The sequence below is a fragment of the Leptinotarsa decemlineata genome, unplaced genomic scaffold (assembly GCF_025532065.1).
Source record: "Leptinotarsa decemlineata unplaced genomic scaffold, Ldec_3_MD MMD2_tig00026354_RagTag_RagTag, whole genome shotgun sequence".
Lineage (NCBI taxonomy): Eukaryota > Metazoa > Arthropoda > Insecta > Coleoptera > Chrysomelidae > Leptinotarsa > Leptinotarsa decemlineata.
In genome coordinates this window covers 10,974,282-10,993,540 of record NW_027412702.1, presented here as the reverse complement: position 1 = coordinate 10,993,540, position 19,259 = coordinate 10,974,282, and the positions used below count along the sequence as shown (strand labels likewise).

The 19,259-nt window shown below is 34.0% G+C and overlaps 3 protein-coding genes and 1 long non-coding RNA gene across 4 annotated transcripts in view; 2 read left to right on the top strand and 2 right to left on the bottom strand.

The window, feature by feature from the left end:
* Window positions 1-19,259, top strand: part of LOC111512529 (uncharacterized) — a 344,576-nt gene that overhangs the window by 62,840 nt on the left and 262,477 nt on the right. The gene's annotated exons all lie outside the window — the stretch shown is intronic.
* nudC (nuclear distribution C, dynein complex regulator) overlaps window positions 1-19,259 on the bottom strand; it is a 191,066-nt gene that overhangs the window by 104,656 nt on the left and 67,151 nt on the right. The window lies entirely within an intron of this gene.
* LOC111501905 (uncharacterized) overlaps window positions 1-19,259 on the top strand; it is a 167,908-nt gene that overhangs the window by 86,915 nt on the left and 61,734 nt on the right. The gene's annotated exons all lie outside the window — the stretch shown is intronic.
* Window positions 6,817-8,074, bottom strand: LOC111512885 (uncharacterized). The gene is made up of 2 exons (XR_012467853.1): window positions 7,530-8,074; window positions 6,817-7,414 (listed from the first exon to the last, which is right to left on the bottom strand). It is a non-coding gene; the product is annotated as an uncharacterized lncRNA (long non-coding RNA).

Below are 19,259 nucleotides of genomic sequence, written 5' to 3'. Positions count from 1 at the left end.
ATTTAGAAAAACTGTTCCAGGATACAAGAGGCACGTGCGTTTTTTCCACAGGTTCCCTGTGAGAAAATGATTCGTTAGATACAAATCACAGCGTTTATGTAACGTTCACATGATACGAATGAACACATGTGAATATTCGTGCTTGACTAGGTTTATAAAAAACAACACAAGTCTTTCACGGCAATTCGCTTTTTTATCGGTATAATATAATTATTTGTCGGGCCAATTGGAAAGTTAACATAGTACCAATTAATCGATTACTCAAGTCATTGGAATCCGTTTAAAAACTACTTTATAATCATGGAGCTATTTTCAACTAAGGTTAAACATCATTCAGTAACATAATTCTTTTTATATACAATATAAATGATATTAATAAAGACATGCAATTATTTAGCGCCGTAATATTATTATAGAGCGATATACATACATGTATTCTGCATTAAAATAAAACTCAAAAGGTAGTTGAAGTCTCACTTTAATTAATATTTTGAGATTCGAAAAGTAACCATTGTATCTCAAAACAAGCACTTTCCGAAACAGGAGAACTGCAACACCCTTTTCGACGCACGTTTCACCAACCAAGTTGGCGTCCTCAGGAGATGAAATAAACTACTTCATCGCCAGAGAAAACAGTGACATGAGTGAAATAATGTGAATCAGAACACGAGAATAATATTTTTATAATGATTTGATACAAAATGATACAAATGTTGAAATAAAAAGTAGAACTGGAACCTCTGGCGTAGAATAATTCCCAAAGCAAGCTCTGTTCTCAAAACCAGAACTGCCAAATCATTCTCGATGCGCGTCGGGTTATAACCTTTGGAAGTGATAACTTCTTATGGGAGGGTAACCGCTTCGTTACCTAACGGGTAACGGCGCCAGTGTGTCCGGTTCCCTTTCTCCCACGCATACTTCAGCGGAAGGAAGGCTACTCCTCTCTCATCAGACAGACGCTCAGTGTTCAGTGTGCGTTAGACATATACTGTTGATAGTAGTATAACAATCTAACCAGCAAGCACGTAAAACTCTTTTATTATTTGAAAAAATATTCTGTAACGGAGAGTTATTCAATTCTAATTGATCATTCAGTAAATTATCTGCATTCCTGAATCAATTGATTTCTCAACATTCTAGATTCTAGAAGATTGAGTTTCAAACTCTTCTCTTCTAAATGTAACACGTCATATTCATTATTGAACTCATGTCCTTCTGCTAAAAGGTGGTTTGCAAATGCGGAATTGGTCTTTCAATTCACAAAACTACTTCTATTCTCTTTACTTCTCTGGGAAAATGTTCTCCCTGTTTGGCCAATATACAGTTTTGGGCAAGAGCCACAAGTCAGCTTATAGTATTTTTTAAATAAGTTAGTTATGAATTTTCATCAAGTGTCGGCCAATTCCATCATATGTAATAAATGAATGAATCAAGATACATCTTGAAATTTCCACTTACCGAAGACGACTTTGATATACAAAAAAGAATCGTAGTCTTAATCGAACTAACCATGAATTTTATGATATATGTTCACCCCTTCCATTGCCTAACAGGGAAATTCTGTAGAATGAAGAATGTTACTTTATTGTCATACTTATGTAAACGATGAACATTCTGGATTTTTTTAAATTTTTTAATACTGCTGCCTGAGGAGCAGGTAGCCATATTATTATTATTAACCAGAAGATTTTCATTCAACAGAAGTCAATAGGTACTTTGTGAACCAGATAGAAAATTTAGCTTCATTTATCTATATTTTTTTCTACAAGAGTGAACTGTAGAATTTGCAGTTTATGCTAGCATCCACCGAATCATTCAAACCTTATGTTATAGTGAAGGATTATAAAAAATGGTGAAGTCCTTTAGAAAAGTTCATTCCTCAATAAGACCCTCACCCAAACTATTCAGTTAGAATGGATTAGTTTAGATCATTTCATATAGAAGAAAACTAATGTTAGTAAAGTATACTAAAGTTTATGTTGTATTCTGTACTGATAAATAATAATATGCGTATATACAATAAGTATTGAAAGCTTTCACCAAAACTCGTCTAAATGCCAACTCTTCCTACTCGAATCTGATTACCACAACGCTTCAGTGTCACTCAACATTCACTCTACGTCACTGGTACTGGAAACCCCTTTGTCTTGTCGAACAGGATCTTTATACGGTCGCGCGTAAGTGGAAAACTCGTTTATATCGCACAACAATGTGAAAAACATCGTTCAAGTCCTGTATTTAGTTTAATGTTTAGCGTGTGGGTGTTCCACCGTGGGCAAACCCATCGAAATAGGATGCTGTCGGGAGATTCCGTAAACTTGGCTGTACCAATATCTAGAACGATTAGTACATTAATCAATTCGCGGTTAACTCACGGATGTATGTATACCGTATATGTAATTTGAATTTTGATTTACCGCTCTGTTTATTATTATACGTGTCATTGATAACATTGTTGGCAATTTCGAGTTCCTAAAATCGGAGATGATAAATAGTTCCCAATTCGTTCCATTATTAATATACACTAGCAAAGTGGTGAAGTAAAATCAATCTAGAAATCACAAGGTTCTCACGCAAGAAATATTATGATAGTTAATATTTATTGTAGCGAAAAAAAATAGTAAATGGTACATTCGAAATATTCTCAACTTATCTTCTCACTGATATGTAGAGAATAAGTGGCGATATCACTCTTATAAAACAAATAAAAATGCAAAAAGTCGTGTTTTTACGAAAAAAAAAAAAGATCAAGTGAAACCATTATTGATCAAATATTCCTATCAAGCAGAGTACTTATTAAGTTGATAGTTCATTAGTAGTGTATGACTTGTTTCAAAAAACACACTACAGAGCCTTTTGGGAAGTCCAAAAGACAAAGTCGATAATTCGGAAAAGTCTGGAATTTATGAAACTGAATGTAAGGACTGCGATGCAAAAGATTATAGACAGATAAAAAGATCTATTAAAGTAAGATATAAGGAACACATAGCACACTTAAAATATGGAAGACCTGAAAAATCAGCAGTCGCCCATCATATTTTGCAACAAATCCATTCCATAGACTTCAGTTCATTGAGATTAGTTAGACAAGTTAACAACAACAGGCAACTAGATGCTTATGAGAGTGTATAAATAAGTAAACACAATAATATTATGAATAACGATGACGGAGCTATATCAAAGAGCATACTATATAGCTTGTTAAAATTAAATAAAATAATGTTGTTGGGTTTACTGATTACTACATAAGGACACATTGCAAAAATAAATTTGGATAGGCAATATTGTGAAAATAATTTTTATATAGCTAAAAATTGTTTTATATAAACATTTATTGTAAAATAATAGATAAGGCAAAATTGAAAATTAATTTAGGTTGGAATACCTGTATGGTTGGTACGCCTGGATGGTTTACCTGAATGGGTTACCTTTATAGCATAAATAGGGTTAGCTCGCATTAGTTTTAATCTTCCTCTTTGAAGATGATCACTTGGTGATCGAAACGCGTGTCGAGGTGTTAAAATTATCGATTTGGTGTTGGAAAAAAACTCCAGTAATATTCTATCGCACCCAGTTAAATTCAAAGATGAAGTCCATCTAAAAAGACTCCTTGTCCTTGAAGATTTTTATCATCATTCAGTTGGAATATATGTATATTACAGGACATTCAGTTGCAGAAACAGATTAGTTCGGAAATAAGTTGGGATATCAGTTCGGAGATAGAACGTCGAGTAAACACTCCAAATTAATAATTTTGAAGGGGGACTGAAGTACAGCGCAGTGTTAATTAGTTAATCAACCTCTCCCAATGTCCAACGTAGTTGAAAGTGAAAGTTCCGGATCGTTCTGCAACAGAATCGACCTACAGACTAGTTTCAGTCGAGCCTTGGACACACTACCCCTATCAGTGCAGGACAGATCCAACCAAGACAGTGTCTGTAGATAATAAATCGATTTCAGTGCAGTTCTGCTGCTTGACGAACGAGAAGCATTTAATATCACCACCATTTAACGTTTCTGTCATCATATCATTTTATTCGAATTCACATTCGAAAATACTATAGACTGATAAACTCTCGAGTCCGAATCACAATACAAATGTTTGCAGAAGCTTATTAACTCACATTGTCTTTCGTTTTGCATACGCAGGATTTATTATTCTGTATCAATATCAGATTACAGAAAGGCGTAACAAAGTTGTCGACCCTTAACCTTCACCAACTTATATATAAAATATTCTAATAGGTTCCATTCTACAAATTAACCTTTCCATTTTTTCCCTAAGGACAACTCGCAAATCAAAATCGATCTTCGACCTTTCCCCAATTCGAAACAAATGAATAAACAAACGATGATCAACGTCCACCTGCCGTGCTGAGGATATCATTAGAATATTCTCATATACTAAAGCGCGCACTTGACCCGAATGGTCGCTATACCATAACAAAAACAACGCGAACAACGAATTAGAAATGAATATATTCTCTCGCCGATCACGTGGAGATTCTAAAGACACAACCAATTACATGTACAGATAAAGATGAAATACGGCGAAGTCACGGAGCGAACCTTAAATGGTCGAAGGAATCGGATTCGACATGTGTCGATAAGCACCTCTGAGCTAATTGCCTTCTTCAGATTTCTACTCGTTCAATTCATCATTTCTATCACTCCGATATGAAATGAACATATCTTGTTTAAATTGAAAGGGGAATATTTTTAGGAGATACAGATTTTTGAGAAAAAAAATGTTTGGCTGTCTACTTCTCTATCTCATTCAATGCCAAAATGAATGTTTGGCGTACAAACTGAATAAAAAAAAGTGTTTTTGTATAATTCAATGTTCATGCAGAAGTAGTTGTTGTTTCGAAACTATTTCTGAATATAAAGATGGTGCTAAAGAAGTTTTACTTCAGTTGTGTGGTCTGAAGATCGCTCGCTTTTTTATTTCGTGTAATTCAGTGTTTGTATGATATAAATTCGTAATATAATTAATAAAATGGGTGATTCATCTTGTAGTAATGTTACCCAGATTGGTGGTGAAGAGGCAATAAGTGTTTTATCCCGAACGTCCGCCATTGAGGATGACAATGTTCCATATGAGTGAAATTTTATCTCATTCAGAAATTTTCAAACATAGTAAAGTTATCCCAATACACAAAACTGGTGATTTTGATTTTCCAGATAATTTCAGACCTATTTCTCTTATTTCTTTCTTAGGAAAAATATTCGAAAAAATTTTGAAAATTCGTTTATCCACGTACTTTGAGAAATTCAAATTGCTTCATGAAAATCAGTTTGGATTTCGGAAGAACACCTTCACCTTGAAAGCTGTAGCCAAAGCAGTTGAAAACATAGTAGAAGGATTTGAAGACGGTAGGAAATCTGCACTGACTCTATTCGACTTAACAAAAGCATTTGATTGCGTAAATCATGATTTGCTATTATAAAAATTGAATCTATACGGTGTAAGAGGTATAGCCCTAGCTCTCTTTGACTCGTACCTTAAAGATAGAAGACAATCAGTGTGCTTCAATGGTATTACGTCAGAAACAGTAGCAACGAAATATGGGGTACCGCAGGGCTCTGTGCTGGGGCCCCTCCTATTTATCATTTACGTAAAAGTCATGGGACTACCTGCTCTTTATATTTTCCACCAAGTACTAGAAATCCATAGTAGAAAAAATAAACAAAGTATAAATTCAAACTTTCATTCAACACCCGAGGTGCTGGGCATCTCAGACCACAGAGATTTAGATTAAGTAAATCTGCTAATAATTATCTAGATATTGCTCTCTATAATAAATTACCATCCAGTTGGAAGATTCTAGATATGATTTGCTTAAAAGAAACTAAAAAGATTTCTTTCAGAAAATGGGTTCTATGCAATTCGTGAGTATAAGGACATACCTGTCACCGATACGCGTAGTTGTAGTAATACCTGAAATAGTTATGTTATTGATTCCATGTGGAGTTTAGATCTGCAGGACCTTAAAAATGTACATCTTTTTGGACCTGCTACAAATATACATTGTAGGTAATAAAGTTATCTATCTATCTATCTATATACTGAATGTGTAGGTGATAAAGTAGGTATTGGATAATATCAATATTTGATATCAACAATGGAATGTAGAGTGGGGAGTCTGCAGGCACCGACTGTTTAGTTGGTGAGTCTGTGCACTCTTATAAACACACAGTCTGATTAGCACTCGGCCGATAGTTGTCCAACTTTGTAATTGAATCAGAATTGGGAAGCATTTCCAACTTGTTTCTGATTATTCTAGTTGGGCGATTGGAATCGCTCAGATGTGCGGACTCCATTACGATTCTATACTAATAAGCATCCAACTTAACTATCAGTCGATAAAAAGTCTGTACTGTGCGCTTGCCCTTAGTCTGATTCGCGATCAGACCGCATCGACCTCAGATAGATAGATTCGCGTCTTTGGTTCATCTCTGCTCAAATCCTTTATCCGACGCTCTAAATCCAATAACCATTGTCAAATTTAATATAATTGAAGACTTTCTGAGAATCAACCCTTTTGATAGCATTAACTTCAGATTACTGCTTTTCATTGGGCTTTTCTTCATTTCATCCGCGGTCCATCGATTGGCCTTTTCAGAATCCAATCTCACAGTTGTTGGAGACTTTATATCGTACGCTAGTGATTTGTTACTTCTCTAGTCATTATAACCTGCAAACGCCTCTAAATGATAGGAGCAACGTTTGGGGGCTATAATGGGGTTTTTACTAATTAAAATACTGTGGTTGGCTACTTTCGGAGAGTGGGTCGTGGAAGAAATACTCTCGGGTGATAGGAAGTGGATTTATTCGTTGTGCAAGTTGCAAGATGACTTAACTACATATAGATTTAACATTGAATCATTCAATCAGCATGGGGAGAAGGACATGATCATTTGATACCCCTATGTATATATACATCAGAGTTTACATATATATAAACTAGTAAGTGGTAAGTAAGTATAATTTTAGAGTTGTGATATTTAGTTAGTTGTATTCTTTCTTCCAGAATCACTGGTAGATAAGGCTTCACAGCCAAAAAGCAGCATTCAAATGTAACCAATAAACAGGATAATTGACAAGCAACAAGAGGTGTAATATTAATATAAGTAAAGCAATAAAAATAATGGAAAGAGCTCGCCTGATCAAGGTGTTGCCAGCGTATATCTTTCTCCAATGGATATTCTCTTCGTTCGAAACTTTGTAGAGATCTGGTGTGTTCATAAATGATCTTGAGATTCTGTGGTAAGTATTATAGTTGTAATCAATGATTTTCTGGTTGTCAGAGACTTCTTGTAGTACCGTAACAAAGGTAACAATAAGCTAATCGTCAAGATGTAACCAACGTACAACGAAGAGATAAAGCGAAAGGGCCAAAAATGAAAAGGCCTGAAACAAAGTAAGGTTATACGAACAATTCTGTGCCAAGTTCCAGTTTTATTTGGGAGAGGTGCCTATTAAGATACCTCTCAATGAATAGTTGACAAGCTAGTGGAAGATGTACCTGTATATAGTGGACGGCCTGAAGTGAGGTCTAACGATTACGGCTTGATTAGGAAGATAGAATAATTCAAATCCCAAAACACTGAAGTGGATATTTCTTTCTTTTCTCAAGAATAAGAAACTTTTATATTCACCTCCTAATACGTATAAGGCAAATCCATCCAAGATGTGAGCACAATTCTCAAATTTAGCTCCTGCCATGTGCCGTGATGATCAAAAAAAGGACAGGATATCCCCCTTTCAAAGGTATGTCAACTTGTCATCTAGTCAGTTTTATTTCACAATCCCATGAAATGGGTTAATTATTGCGGTTATCTGGTCGTCATGGTTATTGATGTCACAGACGGTCTGTTCGGGGTAAAATCATCTTCAATGACGTCACAGGTGAACCCTTTTAATCAAACCTTTCAATGATATGAACTTAACAGAAGTGACACAGATTGCCAATATAACTCAACAGTGATGTAAATGTATATTCTGAAGAACTAAATATGAGAATGTTAGGTTATTTATTTCTCGTATTTGTATTCCACAGGAATCTCAGAGAACACTCGAAGCACCAATTACTACAAGGCAATTATAAACAAGAACTGATTGATGGTAAGTGATTGAATGATAACTAGATGCAATTGAATATACAGAGCGTATTATTTTCAGGTTACAGAAACTTAGAATTTAACGGATCTCACGGAAGCACTATTTCAAAAATGTCATAACAATAAATAAATAAACATCGAAGTTGTATATTTTTTTTTCTAGTTAATTTAACGAAAATCATAAAAAAAAATTAACACGTAACATCATTTATCTATCATTGAAACGCGTTCGTATCTCTTCATCTGAGTCTGGCAGATCTCTTCCCCATTGTCCTTCAGAAGTTATCTTTTCTCAAGAGATGGACTCGACCTAAGGACAATTTGTTCAAGTTTATTGACTTCGGGAAAAATCAAGCTTCTCAATTCCGTTTTCTACCCTATCGACACATTTTTCGTAGTCTCAAATACAAGTTCATCTACCATCAGAGCCATTATCGCTATATGATGACCCAACCTCAATATTTTTTGATTTCGAAAACATCGCTTATACTCAAATTCTTTATGGATTTGAGAATAGGCCTGAATTTATAACGTATTCATCGTCTGCGTCAATTTTCTCAAATCTTAACACGCGTGCCATTAACCAAGTTAGCATCATCCGAATAGAAAATTAAAACTGTTGAGTTGATGAATGTTCGTTCATTTTCCTGATAACCTCTTCCGCAACAAATCATCTTGAACTTCTCTCACTTGGTCGTTGAGTATTTGAGCTTCATCCTGAACTCCTTCGACTCCACCTTGAACCTGGTATTTTAACCTTACCAGAATTGCGCTTTAAGAACTCAAGAATATTTTCGCTGTCATCTCGAAGTGAATTCCTCGCATATTCAGAATATGCACCAATCTTCTTCTTTCAGTCCTTCTTATCCCACTTCTGTCTCCAATGTTACCCTTAACGTGGGTTCTTTTAGTAAGTGGCACGTTTATTAATAATTAATTTGTCAATTATCACAAAAATAAACTTGTGATACTCAAAACTTCCATAAATTTTTGACGTAATACTTTTGGCTCTGTTTAGACTAAACTACAAATCCTGCAAACCTAAATAATCAAGTGAGAGCTACTGGAATGATCCAGTACATTTATTAATTGCAACATTTACTCCAATACCGAATAAAAACATTTAAGTTAACATTTCGTTGATATTAAGGGCTGCACTTGCCTATTCGCAACTTTATATTTGTATTAGACACGTTTTGCATTTACGTAGAAAATGTACCTTTTTCTCCAGAGTTTTCGAAAAAGTCACGTCAAGACCAAATCGTTTTACTATCACTATCACCAATATCGAAACTTCTCAACCGTTCAATATTTAATCTACCAGATCAAGATAAGGACACAACCTGCCATTAGAATAATGGCGCTGTTCCAGACAGCTTTTCGACATCACTCTAGTACATTTTTAATATAATAACGATACGAATTTTGCAACCGAATCGACCTTAATTCACAATTATTGTAAATTATCACATTACGCGGTGAGCTATCATACTAATTGAAAGAATGGAGAGATTGTTGAGCAAGATAATATGATTGCACTGTGAGAAATCCTTCGTTTTCAATGATTCATATTTGTGTAATATCACTTTTCGACAACGAGAAGAGGTAAAATAATTACAGCTTGGGTGACAATGATTTGTGAGACAATAAACAAATTTGCAAAAAACGTCTATACATTTTTTTGTACATTCCATTCATTACAGAGATATTACAAAACAGTTTTGTTCTTGCACATTATCTGGAAATGTAGAATGAGGCTAATTTATTTGATGACACCGTATAGTTTTAGTTGTCGTTGTGTAGAGTGAATTAAATAATCTTAATCAATAGCATTCACTTAATAAAGAACCGTTATCAACATTTTCGAACTGGACAGAGACAACATGCAATTATTCCAATAATTGAAAATCTATTGCGGCAGTTTTATCGACAACAGCATATGCAGGAATAACTTCAGTGAAGAATCCTGCACTGACACCTGTCGGATATAATCCAACTCCCTTCGTGATATTAGCCAGGGGAGTAGTTGTTTTCTGATAGGTGTCACTCCATTAACCTACAGTGTAGGGAGTTGACACTAGCCTGAAAGAATTGTTCCATCAGATGATTTGATTTATAGCCAGTCTTCAAGTATGCCCACCGACTATGTGTGAAAAATATTATCTGTTCCTCAGAATATAAAAAAATCACCTCTAAATGCATACAAGCATAAGTGCAAATATTCCAACAAAACACAAACATAAAAAAAGGTTGAATTTTCGAGTTCCACATCTAGAAGTCACGTAAAAATAACACTAATTTTGTTTAGGTACGTCAAAATCAAGGCCTACGAAGTCATCAAAAGTTGATCAATTCCGAAATCTTTATAATGATCATTAGTTCAGTAATTGTTCAAATGAATAAGCATTCAGATATGCGTTCTCGGCATGATTCAACCCGAGATGTATCTTGTTTGATACAATGAAATAAAAAGGATAAGAAGTTGTACAACCATTGCCCTTCCCAAAATTTACCGCCTATTTTACATTCCACGATAAATACACTTTGAATGATACAAGCAACAGTCTGTTTGACTTTTGAGGTCGACGATGAAATAATTAAAAAGTATGAGTAAAATGAAAAATGAGATATTAAACTTTCTGTTTTTTACCATTTTTATTTGTAACTAACGTTACTGTAGTTTTGTCCTATAAGGACATTTTCAAACTTATACATACATAAATGATTGATTACAGTAGCATTTGTATAACACCACTGTAGGGCTAATGTAATCAATCATTCTTAGTTTAATGTATAAGTTTGAAAATGTCCTTATAGGACGAAACTACAGTAACTTTAGTTACAAATAAAAGTGGTAAAAAACATAGAAGGTTAATTTCTCATGATGATTTCATACCACGTAGTAACGGCTACATCCATCAATGTATGAGTAAAAGTTTCGAGGTTGAGAGAGGATTCTGCACCGTAAAATTTATTAAGATTTCAGAAGACCAGTATAAAAAGACCAATAGAAATGTTTAGTAAAATATTGATCACTACATCGAAGAAGAAGAGTTGAATTTCTTGCTTTCTTTTGATTTCCGCGGAGAAGAATATGGTTTCTCTTTGCAGCGACGAAATATTGAGTGAACGTCTGAATGTCCTCCTCCCTTTTCTATGATCCGTTAGGAAAGTCTAGGTGAAAAAATCACATTCCGCATTAACGCAATCGATAAATAGATTTCCATTTCTTCACAGGTGTGTCTTCAACCTTGTGACGCAACAAAAACATTTAATTTTTCTTCTAGTGCCGATCCATAGCACAACAACTAGTTTGATCCTCACCAACAGTAACCGTAACGAACATTGCAACAATCTCAAACAAAAAGCTACACGTTTACTTTTTGCGCACACATAAAAAATGCAACTGCAAACCGCATTAAAAAAACCACTTCCTTTAGCTAGGCAAACGTCTTCGGTTTGTCTTTACGAATGACATAACGAGAACCACAAACATTACGCGGTTATCGATTACCGACACATGAATAAACACCATCGCCTCGATTATCTAACTTCAAATAAATCGAAAGTTAGTTATTTTGGTGTCGTTTCAATTCGCACGCGTATGTTAACGGGCGACAGTGAACTCTAGTCGACGTTTCGGAAAATTTATGCAAATATATGCTCGATTGAGTTACATAAGTGCATTCGTTCCAGATACCTCATTTCGGATAGTGGTACATTGAATCATAGCTGAGAAACTAATAAACTATTTTCTTTATGACACAGTAACCAGACTTGATACTATTCATATCGATATTTTAAGCGACTTGGATAACAAATTCAAGAAAAAGACATGTCTGAAAGAAAATTCTCAATGCATAATTCAGTTTTTCAGCATAATTACTTTACATGTGGATTACACTTTAGTTCCCAACTCAGATGATATGCCAAGAAGTTTTTATTGAAAATGGCAAAACCTTTGAGGTTCCATCTTCGTTAAAAACGATGTGCGGATATACTGTTTGGATTTGACAATACGATACGTTTCTACTAATAGTAATTTGGCCACTTTCCCGAATCGATATTCGATTGCGGTATGTTTTAGGTGTCTATTCGCATCCTCAAAATATGTTTTTATTGTACAAAACCAAATCGTACGTCTTCTTCTATTAAGTTGAAGTAGCTGAAGGCCATTTTAAAATAAATATAGTTTAAAAAACTAAAAAAAACACGGTTTTTAAGATCATCGAACTGAAAAGTTAAAAATATTTTTTTTAAATAAGCTTGAAACAATAACGAACAAAAAATACTAGTATCATTGTGAAAAAAGCGAAGGGCGCTTGATATACAAAAAATATGGCATAAAGCGCACACGCTTTTTTCACAATAACACAAGTATTTTCAGTTCGTTATTGTTTTAAGCTTATTTAAAAAAAATATTATTTTTAACTTTTTGGTTCGATGTTCTTTAAAAGCGTGTTTTTTAGTTTTTTAAACTATATTTATTTTTAATTTTTTAGTTTTGTATGCTATAAAAGCGTATTTTTTATTTTTTTTGAACTATATTTATTTTATCTAAACTTTGGGATCAATCAGCCGTATATTGTTTAGAAAAATGACCATTGATATTTTCCGATTTCGGAGAAGGAGTCTGAAAATCAGCTACCAAGCCCAAGGCACCAGGCGCGCGTCTAAATAAAAAAAAACTTTTTTCAAATGAAGAATTACATGTAAAGTGAGTTCCAATTATATCAAGGAGCGTACAGCGCCATCTGCCCACGAATAGATCAAGCCATAATGTCGATAATTCTGTCAAATACAGATCCCGAGCTTGAGAGTTACAAACAAACATACATATATACATACATACAGGTGAAGCTGATAAAAGCGTGTTAATTATTAATTTTTGAAAAAATAAGCTTAAAACAAAAACGAACGAAAAATACTGGTATTATTGTGAAAAAAGCGACGGGCGCTTGATATACTAAAAATATGGCACAAAGCGCGTTTTAAGCTGATTTAAAAAAATATTTTCAACTTTTTAGTTCGATGTTCTTTGAAAGCGTGGTTTTTATTTTTTTTTTCAACTATATTTATTTCAAATGAAGAAATATATGTAAAGTGAGTTTGAATTATATCAAGGAGGTTATGTACAGCGCCTTCTGCCCGCGAGTAGATCAAGCAATAATGTCGATAATTCTGTCAAATACAGATCCCAAGCTTGATAGTTGCAAACAAACATATATACATATAGGTGAAGCTAATAAAAGCGTGTTAATAATAAAAATGGATTTTGACACTGCCGTTATTTCAATTTTTGAATCAATGTAGTCTTTTCAACAGAGAGATATCAATCGAACCAAAAAGCTAACACTTCAGCTGAACCTTTTGATAGATCAAATATCTTCTCATCTCCCCTAGATGTATCGCCAATTGAAATAAGAAACAAATATTAAAGGGAATAAAACCCGATCTAGTAGACCGAATGGAATCTGAAGTACCAAACATTTCGGTGCAGTTGCGGCAGACATCATCAGTGGTTTGACGTTGACTGAAAAGTCGACAGTCGACTGTCATTGCATTCGACACGGCCTATCAGCCCGGATCTCTCTAATCGTGACTCCGGCGGGAAAAGCCTATGTTTCTAAGAAACAAAAATTTAAAATTTTATAGTTTGGATTGGAACCTCTGGCGTAAAATGTATCTATTGAGAACACTTTTACAACACCAGAACAAAATCACTCGAGGCGCTTTTCGCCAACCAAATTAGCGTCCTCAGGAGATCATTAAGACTGATTAGTCGAGAGACCGTAATTTTGTTCTGGTGTTGGGAAAGTGTTTTCAATAGAAAAAGTTTAAATATTTGAAAAAAAGTAACTTTTTATTTGAAAAACGTATGTGAAAGTCGAAGAACATTTGTATTTCTGCATGCTGACTATTTCTGTAACTTTATTATCCGACTAGACCTAAACACTTTTAGATTATTTCTATACAATGGAAATTGTCGATTAGAAAATAAATAATTGGATTTCTTCAAGTAGTAATTGGTTACCTTGTAGTTAAAGTTGCAGAAAAGCTTCGCTTTATAACGGACCGCCTTTGGGAGCCTCATTTATTATTGTGCTGATTTTTAGTCTTTTGGTGATTCCATCTTCGCAAAATAAAATGTTTATTTTAACTCTGGCTTGTGGTTTAAAGACAGTTTAGTCCAACAATTCTTTTACGGTAGCGCCACTGATGAGACCTATGACAGGACGAAACGACGTTCTCTAGTATTAGATCCGGAATGCTTTGTTTTTTGGCTCTGGGATACACAAGTGTTTATCATTGTGAATTTCTATCATCTTCAAAAATTGACGTCTTCAGAAAATGTTCTCAATATGAATTCTTGGCGTTTTTTTTTTAATGGAAAATAGAATGTATTGAATAAATTGATGGATGTAGCTGTTACTACGTGGTAGGAAATTGTATAAGTTTGAAAATGTCCGTATAGGACGAAACTGCAGTAACGTTAGTTACAAATAAAAGTGGTAAAAAACGTAAAAATTGCCATTTCTCTTTTCATTAGAATTTATTGACTTCATGATATATTATTACATTTGTAGCAGGTCAAATAAGATAAATAATTAATTAACTTTTCTTAGAATTCTCCCGAAACTTTCAGTTCTTATCAAGTTCCCAACTTTGATAATCGAATTTTTGTAATTGAGGAGAATAGTTTCCGGATTTGTTGACAGTGGTCTGCAGGATTTCACGCCTGACGTTTCGTCTACGAATGCGGTATACATTATCAAATGTGATAAGATAAACGAAGTAATTTACTTCTCACTACAGATACTATATTGATGGGTAAGCTTCGTTCATTTTTCCAAAAAAATGTCTTTCAAAGTTTTTTTTTATTTTGACAAGAATTACTACATAACACAGTTGCCCTACAAATGTTCTCATGTATTTTTAATCAAAATGCAGATCGAACACATCGCCATATTTTAGATAAACATTTTCTTTTGAGAAAGTGGAAGAGTGGCAGATGAATGGTCTAATATCAGCATTCAAGGTTTGAATTTGCACCCACAAAATGTGGGTGCAAAATTTTGTGGGTCACTTTTCAATATTGTTCACAATTTTTTCTGAATATATCTGATAATATTTTTGAGTACTTATCCACTGGGTGTTTCTGAAGATCTGGGCTGGTAGGGTCAAACTGAAGTTTTGCGAAATACAAAATTTTGAAATAGCTCCTATTAGTTACATAATTAGTCTCCTTTTAGATTGTCCTTGACAAGGACTATTTTATATTCTGAAAATTGGTCAAAAAAGTATGAAATTATATTCAACTCACTTGAAATGTTGGGTATATCAATTACTTTATAACATCTCAAGTATTTTTACACCAATTAGGAATAAAAAAATGATATAATCACATATTCATCAAAATCATCGAGGTATATTTCATGACACGACATTCGAAAACATGATCCGACAACGTAGATCACTCTACAACAAAAAATTCGTATGTGAACTGTTCATGTTCTTCTTGAAGCGCCGTGACGTCATATTAATCGAATATAGAATGAAATAGCCTCGATGAAATGAAGTTCCGCATTTTTCGGCAGTAAATTATGTACCATGGCTAGTTTTTTTCACAGTCACGACGTGAAGAAGCTTCTGCAAAGTGGTAGCCATTCAACTACAAAGATCTTATCTTCCGTTAGTCGAATAATATGAAGATATCGAGCAATTTCAATGGGTTAAGAAGATTGATTCATTATATCGAGTAATTTGTTCTTAGATGAGATCATCGCAAACTGAGACATTTTAAAACCGTTAACCTTGCGAGTGGAAAAGTATTTACAAAAAATGTCGAAGATAAAAAACTTCGGATATGGAAGTGAAATCATTGGAAGTCTGAGGAGGCATACAAATTACAAACATTTTTGTTTCGAGGCTGTGAGAAGATGTTATTTTTCTGATTCTCGATAAATTAACAAATCACTATTTCCAAGATAAAAAAAAACAACGTATGGGAAATAAGTCTTATCTTCCGTTGGGCGATGTTCAAGTACAGTTACCAAAAATTTCTAAAAATGCGCGCACGAAATTGTTTATTTTGGGCTTCCCATCCATTGTCATGAACTTTTCGACACAGTAACGATTTTCTTCGGTAACCAATCCCGAGTTAGTCTGACACAATAACCCGAAGCGAAGTTAGGTCAGTATATTATATGGTCGTGTTGGTGATGGGCTTTCATAAAATCTAGCTACTGAAATCCTAGCATTCGCACATCCATCTAAAACATCTTCTTTTTTATATTTTACCTCATTAATTTCCTCATAATAGGTCATCAATCGAACAAGTTAAAACTAATATATTGCCCTTGTAAGTTTTCACCTTTGTCCTGTATGCATGTTTACCTCGATGCGAGAAATATTTAGTTTTTGCTGTCGAACGATTGAGCAACGTTTCTATTGGTCATATTTACATTTTCCACAGTGGAGATTTTCAAGTGTCCGTTTCGAAGGTTAATGTGATTAGCATAAACATACTGTTGTTACATTGAAATATTTGATGTGATCACTCTACAAATGAAAGAATTCACCAATATTTTGAATTTGAACGATAAAAAAATATTGCGAACTGTCTGAAGATGCGTATTAGCATTAACTCCCAAGTCGAAAGTTTGGGACAGTTGCATCATTATTGAACTAGAAACATAAAATTTACGAAGGGAGGGTCCGGATATAGACGAGATCTACATATTGAAAAGTAAAAGTCAAGTATAAATCCTGTTATTTTCAATAATGATTGACCCTGTTCATGTTTGGCATGAACAACTTAAAATTTTGTGAGATTACTACTTTAAAAATAGTGTCCCATTAATAGTATATTGTGTAACAAGTAAGTCAAGCTCAATTGTATGCCCGAATGATGCGTACATAAAACAATTCACGCTATACTTTTTCTATGACTTTACAAAGGAAATGAAAACTGGATGAAACTTCCATTTTGAAAAGTTGGAACTTCTACGAACTTCTCCCACTTCCCCCACAACCTCCTATGATTCTGAAAAATGGTGCATCACAGCTCCCTATGACTCTGAGAGATGTGTTTGTAGAGACTGTATCGAGGAGAGATACATACGTACTAGAAAATAAATATTTCGAAATGAAATATCCACCTGTCTCACCTACCTACACCATAGGTTCTGGTAAATACCTGCCGGAAAACGACTACTTCCCCATTAATACCACGCTGGATATTGAACTATATCTGACAGGCATTCACCAGAACCTAAAGTGCAGGTTATTGGGAGAGAGGAGTATTTCAAGAATTTATTTTCTAGTCTGAGGGATATATTTTGAACTGGCAGACTAGAAATTCGAGAAGGATACCCAGGAATTTGTCCAGTGTGGACATATTTCTGTATATCTTTCTTGAAGTTCTGGTCTGTCAGAAATTACATCCCTCAGAATGGTAGGGAGCTGTGAGGGAACTTGGGTTATTTCAAATTTCTTTCCTATAATAATTATCAATTGATATTGTACAACTATAAAAGTTTTCCATTCCGGTCTTATATCTGATGATTTTTATTCAAATTGATTTGTAATAATAGACTGAACACTCAATAGAAGAACTTAATTTCAAAATTTTATTACCGGTATTTTTCTTGTTCATGAAGTTCTCGATATAGTTATTATTTCGCTACAGTGGAGAATTTCCCACCCCCTGTTAAGGGTCGACAAATTTGCTCCAGACTTAACTGAAAGAAAGCAAATTCAACAAACACTTCAATGTGAGATTTCCAATTGACAGTTTACAAAATCGCGACACGGGTTTTGCTATACAATATTTTGCATTTTCTATTTTTTTCGGAATGAATTTTATCAAGATGAAGTCGGTAAAGCCATTATGCCTTCGGACAAGTAGATTCACTGTTGTGCACCATGTCAGTATACAACATTTTTTAATTTTTCTATTTCTAAATTAAAAATCATTGAAATAACAGCATCGAAACGTTTTTTATTGTTTCTTTTATCATATTCAGTCGCCTGTTCGATAAAACTCTCTTATATTTAAAGTGCTGTGTATTTTTTGTCAACTTCCACTACTTCGATATAGTGTACCTATACAAAAACATGTTTTTTTCAGAATCGTGTCGATAATTCAATGGACATAATCATAATTCGATAGACATATCTTTCTGAAAGAAGCAGTTGAAGCTTAACCTTATTATTTATGTCACCATTACATTACTCCTTTATACTTTTGTTTGAAAGTAGCTGACAATACTTCATGGTGGATTTTTCTAGTTCGGACTTCCATTGTCTAATACGATTTGAAATCTCTGAGAAAACAAATACAGAAATGAGTAGCTGAAAATATAAATTATATTAAGCAATAAAACGTGAAATTCAATTAAAAAATTGAACAATTGAAAATTAAATTAAAGAAAAATTATATTCTCCTTTATTCTACTTCTATTTCACAATGCCAAGTGTTGATATTTATTTATTTATTTATTATTATATGTATTATAATAATATTTTTTCAAATTGAAAGGGGTATACTTTTGGGAGACGTTAATTTCCCAAAAAATATTTCTCATTCGCCATAAACTAAACCGCCCGCTCTCGAATCTAGCGACTTCAACACAATATGTGTCGTAGATATTGATTTGCTGAGTTCATGTATTTTTCTACGTCCATATTGTGGAAAAGCAAGCTACGGATCCTTCATCAAGACAATGCTCCAGCCCACACTGCACCAATTATTGAGTAATTTTTTTGGATCCCTGCGTTGGAACATCCATCTTACTCACCAGATCTAGTTCCATGCGACTTTTTTATATTCCTTGAAGTACTGAGAGAAATGCAATGAAAGCCCTGAGAAAAAATGCTACTGACACTATGAACATGCTTTCATACAGTGACTCAAAACATTATTAGATGAATGATGAATTAAAATGAAAAGAGTTACTCTAAAAAGCCTTGTTATTTTCTAGGCAAACCTCGTAGAATAGAGACCATTCACCAATATATTCGTTAGCATATGCGGACTCATAACGATAATACGGAAATTAATATCACTTCCGAAGTGTAACGACCACGTTGACGGATTCGAGATTGAAATCAACAATCAATTAAAATATTCT